Genomic DNA, 12433 nt, shown 5'->3' with positions numbered 1-12433 from the left:
CATAGGGACCTCAATGACCCTTCTCCGGAGTCTCAAAAATTATTTTATAATTTTTCCTTCGGGTCTAGGGCTCCTAGTTGCGAGAACCGCAACTTCCCTCTGGGTTACCCATCGCTTGGGCACCGGCTCATTTAACTTGGTTGTATTTTATTTCTAAAATTTTTCCTAAATTTTTCTTATTAATATTTGAGTTAATTATGGTTCCTCACTTTAGTTTAAATATTTTTCCGGACGTTCTAGCTGTCCGGACCGACACTGGTCACCGGAACAGTAGAATGTACGGAGTTGCTACCGGGAGAGTGTTACAGCAATAATTATAGTAATTAAAAAGGGGTTGAAATTAAATTAAGCAGTTTATACTTACTTATTGTAGAACTTGTCATTTTTTTTTACCCCTAGATCTGGCAGGTAGACTATATCTTCTTGTGTGATCCCTAGGATGCTCTAACATCAACCTGACTCAAGGCCTGACTCCCTTGGACATTGATCACTAACTCTCTAATCAAGTGGTAAATCAAAAACACATCAAATCTATATAAAAAAACCCTCTAAAAACATTTTAAGAATCTTTAACTTTTAATTCTAGGTCAAAACAAAACATAAATCAGGATTCTAGAGCCTTGAGGAAAGAAAAGAAAAGTTGCTGGCATAAGCAACTTTGGCTGCCAAAGTAAGGGACTTCGAATGCAAAGTCCTTACTCTAAATGCCTTCGATAGGTAGTACCTACTTCGGCAGCCAAAGTAGGAACTTCGGCTGCCAAAGTTTATAGCAAAAATCTACCCTTTTGAACAGTAGCTACTTTGGCTGTCGAAGTAGGGAATTTTAGCTGCTAAAGTCCAGAACCCCAAAAAAACTTTTGAGAAACAGAATTGACTCTAGCTATCGAAATAATGGCTTTTGGCAACTAAACCTGGAAATTTTTAGAATTCCCAATTCAATCTACAGAAACTCAACACCTTAAAAACAACATCAACACATGCTCAACACTCCAAACTCAATCTGCACATATTATCTGTAATAAACTCAACAACTAACGATCATAGACACAAAAAATCAACATGCATCAAGGTTTTATAAAGGACAACTCATAATAGATGTTAAGTAATCATCCCAAAACAATTCCTCTAAGCCCATCAAATTGTTCAAACCATCAAAACCTAAAAAAAAAAAAATTAAAAAAAAAAATAACCTTTGCCTAAAGGATCATTAAAAGCGCTAAAGCATCTTGCATGTGTAAGATTTAATGCAAGATTAGGGTTTAAACCTACAATTTCATCAAAAGCCCAAAAATCAACCTAACCCTTGACATGCATGGATCAAAATAACACATCTACACAACAAAAGCAAGAAGAGACTAAATCTTTTAAAAGAAAATAGTAAAATTGCCTTTGATCTTGAACATTGGCACCCAAGACCTTAGGAGACTCTTAGAAGTCTAAGACTCATGTCTTCTTCAACTTGGTTCAAAGGCATGAATCAAAAGGGCAACTCCAAAAGATTGACTCATGCATGTTCAAAACAACAACAAAAAGCTTTTTATTAGTAAGTTGGGAGGCTTAAGAAAGAAAGGAAAAATTGAAACCAAGGTGGGGGGAGAGAAACTTACCGATTTCTTTCTCCCTTTCACAACTAGAGGTACTATATATACCTTGCTAACAAAAAGACTTTTGACTGCCGACATTTACCTTCAACTGTTGAAAGTCAATGTAACACCCCTCACCCAACTACAGTGTAGCCGAGCAAGGCGTACTACATTCGTTACTGGAGCACCCTAACTTATCTTACTTTATTTCTTTAAAAATTTTATTCTCGTTATATTTTAATATCAATTATTTTTAAATGGAGAAACCAGCAGAATTTCCCCTATTTTGTTATCAGTTGGCGTACTTCACTATTCACCTGCTTGAAATTTTCAATAATATTTTACAACAAAAATCTCAACAATTATTCTCATAACCATCTCATAATTCACATCTTATTCATATATCTCAATTTCATACTCATTTCCATACATTTCCATTCATGCACAATTTATATATATAAATTCTCAAGTTTCATTAATTTACATGATTTACAGACTGATTACATAAATTCATAATTTACATGATCTACAAATTAATTACAGTTCCATAATCTATATTTCAACATATAATCCATAGTTTACATTACAAATAATAACTAATTATAATGTACAAAATACATAATATGATCTATATGGCCCTATCTACATGCATTGCTGAGGAGGTGACAACCTTGAACACTTTGCATATTAGAACTCCAAAATCTCTGTTTGGTATTCGTTGAGCTTTAACTTCAGTACCTACGTGAGGAAACAAATCCATCACGCTAAGCATTGTTGCTTAGTGGTACAATAATATAACAAGGAAATAATATAACAAGTAAAAATAATTGGAGCATATTTTCTATACTCAAGAATTTTACTGGGTTCATATGAAATTTTCCATATAATATATCTTTCGTCATTTATGTTGCTCTCTAGAATCACTTTTTTTATAAGTTTACAATAATCATTTATATCATGTACAAATAAATCTAAAATTTATACTTATGCTTATATTCTTATAAAATTCACATTTGTAATGTTATTTAAGTTGTAATTCTTCTACTAGTCTTTTTATCACTTCCTTGATACTTTCTAAGTTGTTTACAATAATTTCGTAATATTTAAAATTTTTAGAACTAGTTTAATTTACTTCAAATCATTCTAAGGAACAAATTTTTGGAGCTAATCTAATTTATTTCAGAACTTCTTCTATTTATTTACTTTCTAGCTTTTTTAATTGCTAATATTCATAACTTATTTTAATAAATTAGACTGCCCAAGTAACCTACGACAGGCTGACTAAACTGGATAACTAGTCGTTGGCACTGGACACCGCGGTGCCTCGGGCCGTCATACCATGGGACGCAGAACGTCAATCACGTATGCAGTCAGTATGGTTAAAAAGCCATGATAACACATAATCGGGCATAAAAGCCATGAGTGCAGGCATAAAGCCATGAATGCGGGCATAAAGCCATGAGTGCGGGCATAAAGCCATGAATACAGGCAAAAAGCCTTTCGCAGTACTACTAAAACAATACCCTATTGGCATGCCAAACTATCCAATCTGACACACATGTCTAGGCAATACAAGGGCATATAATATCATTAAATATTAATATATTATGTTTTATGACTTCATTATTTCATAATAATTTTCAACCATAATGTATACATTCATTTGATCATATATATTATCACAATTCACATCAATTATCCTTTTATATCATTGTACTCAAAGTACTTTTCCTTTCTACAATAATGAGAACTAATGTCTCATTCATACATTAATATGGTTTATTTATTCATTCATTATGTTATTCATATTGATCACAATCCAAAACAATGGTTCACATGTACAATTCCTTTCTCATTTATACATTTTATGAATTCTATTTGTGATGGGCATATAAGCCCTAACTACCTATTCACATCAATCAGGTGACTTACTTTTCATGTTTCAAGCAATCCATGAACATTTCATGGATTTCAAATTTATGGCCTTAATTTCCCTTTAACAATATAGTTCTTACACTTTGTGTATTTAATTACTATTCACATTACTATTCACATTACTATTCACTCAAATTATTGACTTTTTAATACATAATGAATTTATTGAACCTAAGTTCACCAAGATACCACATTTTGCATTTTCAAGTTGTTGGTATTGGTTGTCAATACCATTTCAAAACTTAGTGTTGGTTACTTTACAATTTTCAGATTTCAAGACTAAGTTTACTGTTCCATTGGTTATTTGTACAGTAGGAATTTGATAAAATTGTCTTCATGAAAGTTGTTTCTTATTGTGTCTAGTTACATTTCTTTTTTTTAATCACTCCATTTGGAGTTTTGTAGCTCAAGTTATGGTCATTTTACCATAACTGGCCAGATTGACCTATACCCAGAATTTCTGGGCAATTTGGTTCTGTCAGATTTGGTGACCTAAGTTTGGTTGGCAATTTGACTAGGTTGTGGTCAGAATTTGGATTTTTTTTCTTATGAAAGTTGTGGGGCTATGTCTCAGCTTTCTGTTGGTAAAATTTCAGATCAATTGAACTTTTATACACTGAGTTATGACCATTTGAACAAACACTGTTTATTTAGTCATTTTCCAGGGATAGCATGTTGGTCACCCAGATTAGGGTAATTTTTAGGTCAACTTAGTTTGGTTTTCTGAGCAGGGTTTCTTCACCAAAGTTGTGCTATTATGTGTCTAGTTTCATGTCTAATTGGTCTTACACCAATTGAACCTATACAACTCCAGTTATAGCTGCCCAAACCTGCTGGACTCACAACCAGTCCTACAGGTCACCAAGGGCAGCATGCCTAAACTCAACTCCATTATCCTTACTCACTTCAATTCCTCCTCACACACATTCAAATGGTCACTAATTGACCATTACAAGATTAATATACCATTTCATAAGCAAAACTCCAATTTTTTCATGAACCCTAATTCCCAAGTGTCTATTTCATGCTTTTCATGTCATCTAACACATCCAACATACATAGTTCAACATCTAACTCAAGTTATCTCATCATAAACCACTTATAAACAATTCAAGTCATACAAATCAACAAATTTCATCCTTCTCCCATGGCTGCCGATTTTCATACATACCTCAATATAATTATTTTGTTTAATTTTTCAACAAACTCTCATCTAATTTGTCTTCCTAACAAGGATTAAAAAGATAAGGAAGTGAGTATAGGCACTAACCTTATTTGCTAACTCTTCCAAGTCTCCAAAATTCCTTTTTCCTTCTTCTTTTTGCTGCCTAGTGATGATCTATAGTGTGAGGATCAAATTTAGTGAAGAGCTTGAGTGGTTTTATGGTGAGATTAAGTGGGGTGTGAAGCTTGGGAAGCTTTTTAATGAAGGAATGGGTTAGGGTGAGTGAGTGATGCTTGGTTTGGGTGAGGATGAGTAGATGGCTTTTGTTTATTTTTACCTCATTTTATCTCTTTTTAATTGGTTTTTAATAGCTTGTTCAAATGTGATTGGTGGGAGCACTTTTAATGACATCATGGTGATGTCATAATTGACATTTTATCTCATTTTTCTTTCTTTTCTTCTCTACTCATTTTCAATTTAATTTTTAGCAATATTTATTCATACAAAAATCATCTCCAAAGACGAAATGATCAAAATGCCCTCCGTTTGGCGTATCGAGCCAAAATCATCTGTACAGATCGAAAAATTTTTCTAAGCCTTTTCTTGGCATTCTAATGCCATAGAAACCTCAATGACTCTTCTCTGGAGTCTCAAAAATTATTTCATGAATATTCTCCTGGGTTTAGGGCTTCTAGTTGCGAAGACCGTAACTTCCCACTAGGTTACCCATCGCTAGGGCGCCGGCTCATTTAACTTGGTTGTATTTTATTTCTAAATTTTTTTCTAAATTTTTCTTATTAATATTTGAATTATTTATGACTCCTCACTCTAGTCTAAATATTTTTTCAGATGTTCTAGCTGTCCAAACTGACACCGGTCATTGGAACAGTAGAATGTACGGAATAGTTAAAGTGAGGGTGTTACAATTCTTCCCCTCTAACAAAAATTTCATCCTCAAAATTTACCTGACATAAGCAATCGAGGAACTGCTACCTCCTTACTTCTACACCTTTCCGTGTTATCATACTTCACTTTCTCCTTAGTCTCAATTCTATCCTCAAACAGTTCTGTACTCATTCTTTTTCATCTTAAATACAGTCTCCTTCTCATCTCCATTCACTATCTCATTGTCTCTTCACTCTCTTATTCCATACCTTAACCTAAAATAAATGGGAAATACAGATCTGCAATAGTGTCACCTCGACTCTTATGAATGCAATGCATGATATGCAGTTTATCTAGGTCCAGAAACGCCTAAACCGCGCTCTGATACCAATAAATGTAACACCCATCACCCGACTATAGTGTAGCCGAGTAAGGCGTGCTACATTCGGTGCCGGAGCACCTTAACTTATCTTACTTTATTTCTTTAAAAATTTTGTTCTCGTTATATTTTAATATCAATTATTTTTAAACGGAGAAACCAGTAGAGTTTCCCCTATTTTATTATCAGTTGGCGTACTTCACTATTCACCTGCTTGAAATTTTCAATAATATTTTACAATAAAAATCTCAATAATTATTCTCATAACCATCTCATAATTCACATCTCATTCACATATCTCAATTTCATATTCATTTCCATGCATTTCCATTCATGCACAATTTATATATATAAATTCTCAAGTTTCATTAATTTACATGATTTACAGACTGATTACATAAATTCATAATTTACATGATCTAAAAATTAATTACAGTTCCATAATCTATATTTCAACATACAATTCATAGTTTACATTATAAATAATAACTAATATAATGTACAAAATACATAATATAATCTATATGGGCCCTATCTACATGCATGGCTGAGGAGGTGACAACCTTGAATACTTTGTAGATCAGAACTCCAAAATCTCTGTTTGGTATTTGCTGGGCTTTAACTTCAGTACCTGCGCGAGAAAACAAATTCATTGCACTAAGCATTGCTGCTTAGTGGTGCAATAATATAACAAGGAAATAATATAACAAGTAAAAATAATTGGAGCATATTTTCTATACTCAAGAATTTTACTGGGTTCATATGAAATTTTCCATACAATATATCTTTCGTCATTTATGTTACTCTCTAGAATCACTTCTTTCATAAGTTTACAATAATCATTTATATCATGTACAAATAAATCTAAAATTTATACTTATGCTTATATTCTTATGAAAGTCACATTTGTAATGTTATTTAAGTTATAATTCTTCTACTAGTCTTTTTATCACTTCTTGATACTTTCTAAGTTGTTTACAATCATTTCATAATATTTAAAATTTTTAGAACTAGTTTAATTTACTTCAAATCATTTTAAGGGACAAATTTTTAGAGCTAATCTAATTTATTTCAGAACTTCTTCTCATTTATTTACTTTCTAGTATTTTTAATTGCTAATATTCATAACTTATTTTAATAAATTAGACTGCCCAAGTAACCTACGATAGGCTGATTAAATTGGATAACTAGTCGTTGGCACTGGACACCGCGGTGCCTCGGGCAGTCATACCATGGGACGCAGAACGTCAACCACGTATGCAGTCAATATGGCTAAAAAGCCATGATAACACATAATCGGGAATAAAAGCCATGAGCGCGGGCATAAAGCCATGAATACAGGCATAAAGCTTTTCGCAGTACTGCTAAAACAATACCCTATTGGCATGCCAAACTATCCAATCTGACACACATGTCTAGGCAATACAAGGGCACATAATATCATTAAATATTAATATATTATGTTTTATGACTTTATTATTTCATAATAATTTTCAACCATAATGTATACATTCATTTGATCATATATATTATCACAATTCACATCAATTATCCTTTTATATCATTGTACTCAAAGTACTTTTCCTTTCTATAATAATGAGAACTAATGTCTCATTCATACATTAATATGGTTCATTTATTCATTCATTATGTTATTCATATTGATCACAATTCAAAACAATAGTTCACATGTACTATTGTATTCAAAACATTTTTTCTTTCTCATTTATATATTTTATGAATTCTATTTGTGATGGGCATATAAGCCCTAACTACCTATTCACATCAATCACGTGACTTACTTTTCATGCTTCAAGCAATCCATGAATATTTCATGGATTTCAAATTTATGGCCTTAATTTCCCTTTAACAATATAGTTCTTACACTTTGTGTATTTATATTACTATTTACATTACTATTCACTCAAATTATTGACTTTTTAATACATAATGAATTTATTGAACCTAAGTTCACCAAGATACCACATTTTGCATTCTAAAGTTGTTGGTATTGGTTGTCAATACCATTTCAAAGCTTAGTGTTGGTTACTTTACAATTTTCAGATTTCAAGCACTAAGTTTACTATTCTATTGGTCATTTGTACAGTAGGAATTTGATAAAATTGTCTTCATGAAAGTTGTTCCTTATTGTGTCTAGTTACATTTCTTTTTTTTAATCACTCCATTTGGAGTTTTGTAGCTCAAGTTATGGTCATTTTACCATAACTGACCAGATTGACCTGTACCCAGAATTTCTGGATAATTTGGTTCTACCAGATTTAGTGACTTAAGTTTGGTTGGCAATTTGACTACGTTATGGTCAAATTTTGGATTTTTTTTCTTTATGAAAGTTGTAGGCTATGTATCAGCTTTCTGCTGGTAAAATTTTAGATCAATTGAACTTTTCTACACTGAGTTATAACCATTTGAACAAACACTATTCATTTAGTTATTTTCTAGGGATAGCATGTTGGTCACCCGGATTAGGGTAATTTTTAGATCAACTTGGTTTGGTTTTCTGGGCAGGGTTTCTTCACCAAAGTTGTGCCATTATGTGTCTAGTTTCATGTCCAATTGGCCTTGCACCAATTGAACCTATACAACTTCAGTTATAGCTGCCCAAACCTGCTGAACTCACAACCAGTCCTACAGGTCACAAAGGGCAACATGCCTAAACTCAACTCCATTATCCTTACTCACTTCAATTCCTCCTCACACACATTCAAATGGTCATTAATTGACCATTACAAGGGTAATATACCATTTCATAATCAAAACTCTAATTTTTTCACAAACCCTAATTCCCAAGTGTTTATTTTATGCTTTTCATGTCATCTAACACATCCAACACACATAGTTCAACATCTAACTCAAGTTATCTCATCATAAACCACTTCTAAACAATTCAAGTCATGCAAATCAACAAATCTCATCATTTTCCCATGGCTGCAGATTTTCATACATACCTCAATATAATTGTTTTGTTCAATTTTTCAACAAACTCTCATCTAATTTGTCTTCCTAACAAGGATTAAAAAGATAAGGAAGTGAGTATAGGCACTAACCTTATTTGCTAACTCTTACAAGTCTCCAAAACTTCCTTTTTCCTTCTTCTTTTTGCTGCCTAGTGATGATCTATAGTGTAAGGATCAAATTTAGTGAAGAGCTTGAGTGGTTTTATGGTGAGATTAAGTGGGGTGTGAAGCTTGGGAAGCTTTTTAATGGAGGAATGGGTTAGGGTGAGTGAGTGACGCTTGGTTTGGGTGAGGAAGAGCATATGGCTTTTGTTTATTTTTACCTCCTTTTATCTCTTTTTAATTGGCTTTTAATAGCTTGTTCAACTGTGATTGGTGGGAGCACTTTTAATGACATCATTGTGAATCATAATTGACATTTTTTCTCATTTTCCTTTCCTTTCTTCTCTACTCATTTTCAATTTAATTTTTAGTAATATTTATTCATATTTTAGATCATAATAATTATTTACTCAACTGGAAAAGTCGGTCAAAAATTATCTCTGAAGACGAAATGACCAAAATGCCCTCCGTTTGGCTTATCGAGCCAAAATCGTCTGTACCAATCGAAAAAAATTTCTAAGCCTTTTCTTGACATTCTAATGCCATAGAAACCTCAATGACTCTTCTCTGGAGCCTCAAAAATTATTTCATGAATATTCTCCTAGGTTTAGGACTTCTAGTTGTGAAGACCACAACTTCCACTGGGTTACTCATCGCTAGGGCACCGACTCATTTAACTTGGTTGTATTTTATTTCTAAAATTTTTCCTAAATATTTCTTATTAATATTTGAATTATTTATGACTCCTCACTCTAGTCTAAATATTTTTCCAAACGTTCTAGCTGTCCAGACCGACACCGGTCATCGGAACAGTAAAATATACGGAATAGCTAAAGTGAGGGTGTTACAGTCAACGTCGGTTGCCTAAATTAACTTTTGGCTATTGAAACTTACTTCTTTGATTTTTCTTCCTTTTTGCTCACCTCTTACTTTTAAAACCTTTATTCCACAAGGGAGGGGTGTTACAATTATGTTTCCTAATTTATCTATTTTTCTAGTTTGTTTATGTGATAGTTTTCCTATAAGGATTTGGTTTTCTTGTAAAGGCTGTGAATAGGCCTAAACTCTCATTATTTTCAATTGTTGAATTATTATTAATCTTTTAATAAAGCTTTTGCTTTGTTCTTTATACACTTATCTCTTTCCCTAAGAGTGGCGTGTGCATGGTCTTATCTCCTTCTTGGAGTGGTGACAATTCATTATGTAATTTCTCTTTGTGGTGCTTGCTTATCAAAGATTAAGCATACAAGATCCGTGCTGGTTTTATTAGTGGTGTGTTCAACAATTGCAAGGTTGAACTTATCCAAGGAGACTTGCAAGGAGACTTGCAAGTTATTATTTTCTCCGTGCTGGTGTGTTCAACTTATCCAAGGAGACTTGCAAGTTATTATTTTCTCTTTTCTGCCTTTCTGTGAAACATCAGTTGCATCCTTAGCTTGGAGAATTGGTTGGTGTGGGATTTGATCAAGTTGTTCAATTTCAAGATCTACAATTGGCATGTGCATTGAATGGAATTTCAAATCTGGAGTTCTCCATCCTGACGCACCAAAGCTCCTCTTGTCATGTCCTTGTTCCAACATCATTAGATATGATTTTTTTTTTTATTATTGTTTTAAGTTCTTTTGGTGTGATTTGAATTGTTGGAGTGTTTTTGGGCGTGTATTGATTGGAGACCACTTATTACAATTATTTTATGCAAGTTTGCCTTGTTCCTTACTTTGCCGAATTGCATATTCTTGTTACTGTGCACATTTAAATACTTTGTTTAATTGTAATTTAAGACACATTATTTACTTAAATTAAAATTTAAGTATTATAATTGGTGAATTTTTCTTTTTCCAACAATCTTTTCATTTTCTTTAATTTGATAATTGTCACTTTTTTGGGTCTCACTTACATAAATTATAAATTAGTCCTTAAAGTATGTCATAAACCACATGCCAATTTTTATAATTGGTATGAAAGAAGATTTAGTTCTTAAAATTTGATTTCGTTTACATATTAATTTCTGCGGTTAAATTGTAATATTTTAAAATAATTTAGTCATTAAATTTTATTTTATTAACAACATAGTCCTTACAATCAAATTTTATATTTAAATAATTATATATTTTATAAAGCATTTAAAATTTTTAATAATTATTTAAATAAAGAATAAAGTTTATAATTCTTTAAATGTGAAGCTTACAGTCATTTAAATATAAATTATTTAATAGCATTTAAATATTTTTTTCTAAATATGAATTCAAATTTTAAGGAATTCTAAAAAAATATACAAGAAAGTTTTTTTTTTTCATTTTTCATTTTAAATTAATTTTCATTTAAATAAAATTATAATTTAATTTTCAAATAATTAATTTAATTTAAAATATAATTGTTTAAGAATATTTATAAGTTATAAATAAATTTATAACTATGTAGGATTATGCATCGTCAAATAAATTATATTAGATCATATAAATATAATTTTTTTATAATTTTTTTCCAAAATTCAAGTCAAAAGAATTTTAATAATTTTTGCTTATTCAAAAATGCTACCATCAAAATTATTTTATATAAATTATAGATCACAATATAAAAAATTTAAGAATTTAGCAAAAAAAATTATTTTTTTATTAACCATTTTTTACTATTATAAAAAAAGCATATTATTATTTAATTAAGTATTTTTAATATTTTATATTTAAATAATTATAATAAAAATATTTAAAAACATATTATTACCCAATTAAATATTTTTAATATTTTATATTTGAATAATTATAAAAAAATATTTAACTTTTCTAAAATATATAATTATTTAAAATTAAATAAATACTTAAATATAAAATTTAAATGTAGAAATTATGTTGTTAATAAAGTAATACTCATGTTGTGAATAAAGTAATATTTCAAGGATAATTATTTTAAACTCTTTTGAAAGTAACGAAATTAATGATCAATTTAACATTAAACACTAACCTTTTAACGAAATTAAGCCTTATCTTTTCTCATAAAAATATAAACTAATTTATGATTTTTGACATACCTCAAAAATTATCTTTAATCTAACAATTGTCACTTTTTTGGGTCCCACTTTAGTAGAGAACCCCAAAACTAAATAAGAATTTTAAGAATTAATTGCACCAGCCATTTTTCAACTTTGAGTATTGCTCTGTACCTCTGTTCTCTCTTTGCCCTTCCCCTTTACCTCTCTTTCTCTATCCATCTCTTTATTATGTAAAAATCATTTTTTTTATAATCCTTCGGTCTCTTATTTTTCATTCTCTTTTTCCTTCACAGCTTACTGTTCTTTCTGGTTTTTACTCTCCTTCTCATCTCTTTCTATTTACTAGTGGAGATTTCTCCCAAATCAGTCAAAGAACAAATCACAATGCGTAAATCCAATTCCAATCAAAATATCAGACTA

Source organism: Hevea brasiliensis, chromosome 14 (genome assembly GCF_030052815.1).
Source record: "Hevea brasiliensis isolate MT/VB/25A 57/8 chromosome 14, ASM3005281v1, whole genome shotgun sequence".
NCBI lineage: Eukaryota > Viridiplantae > Streptophyta > Magnoliopsida > Malpighiales > Euphorbiaceae > Hevea > Hevea brasiliensis.
Note: the sequence above shows the minus strand (reverse complement) of the source record.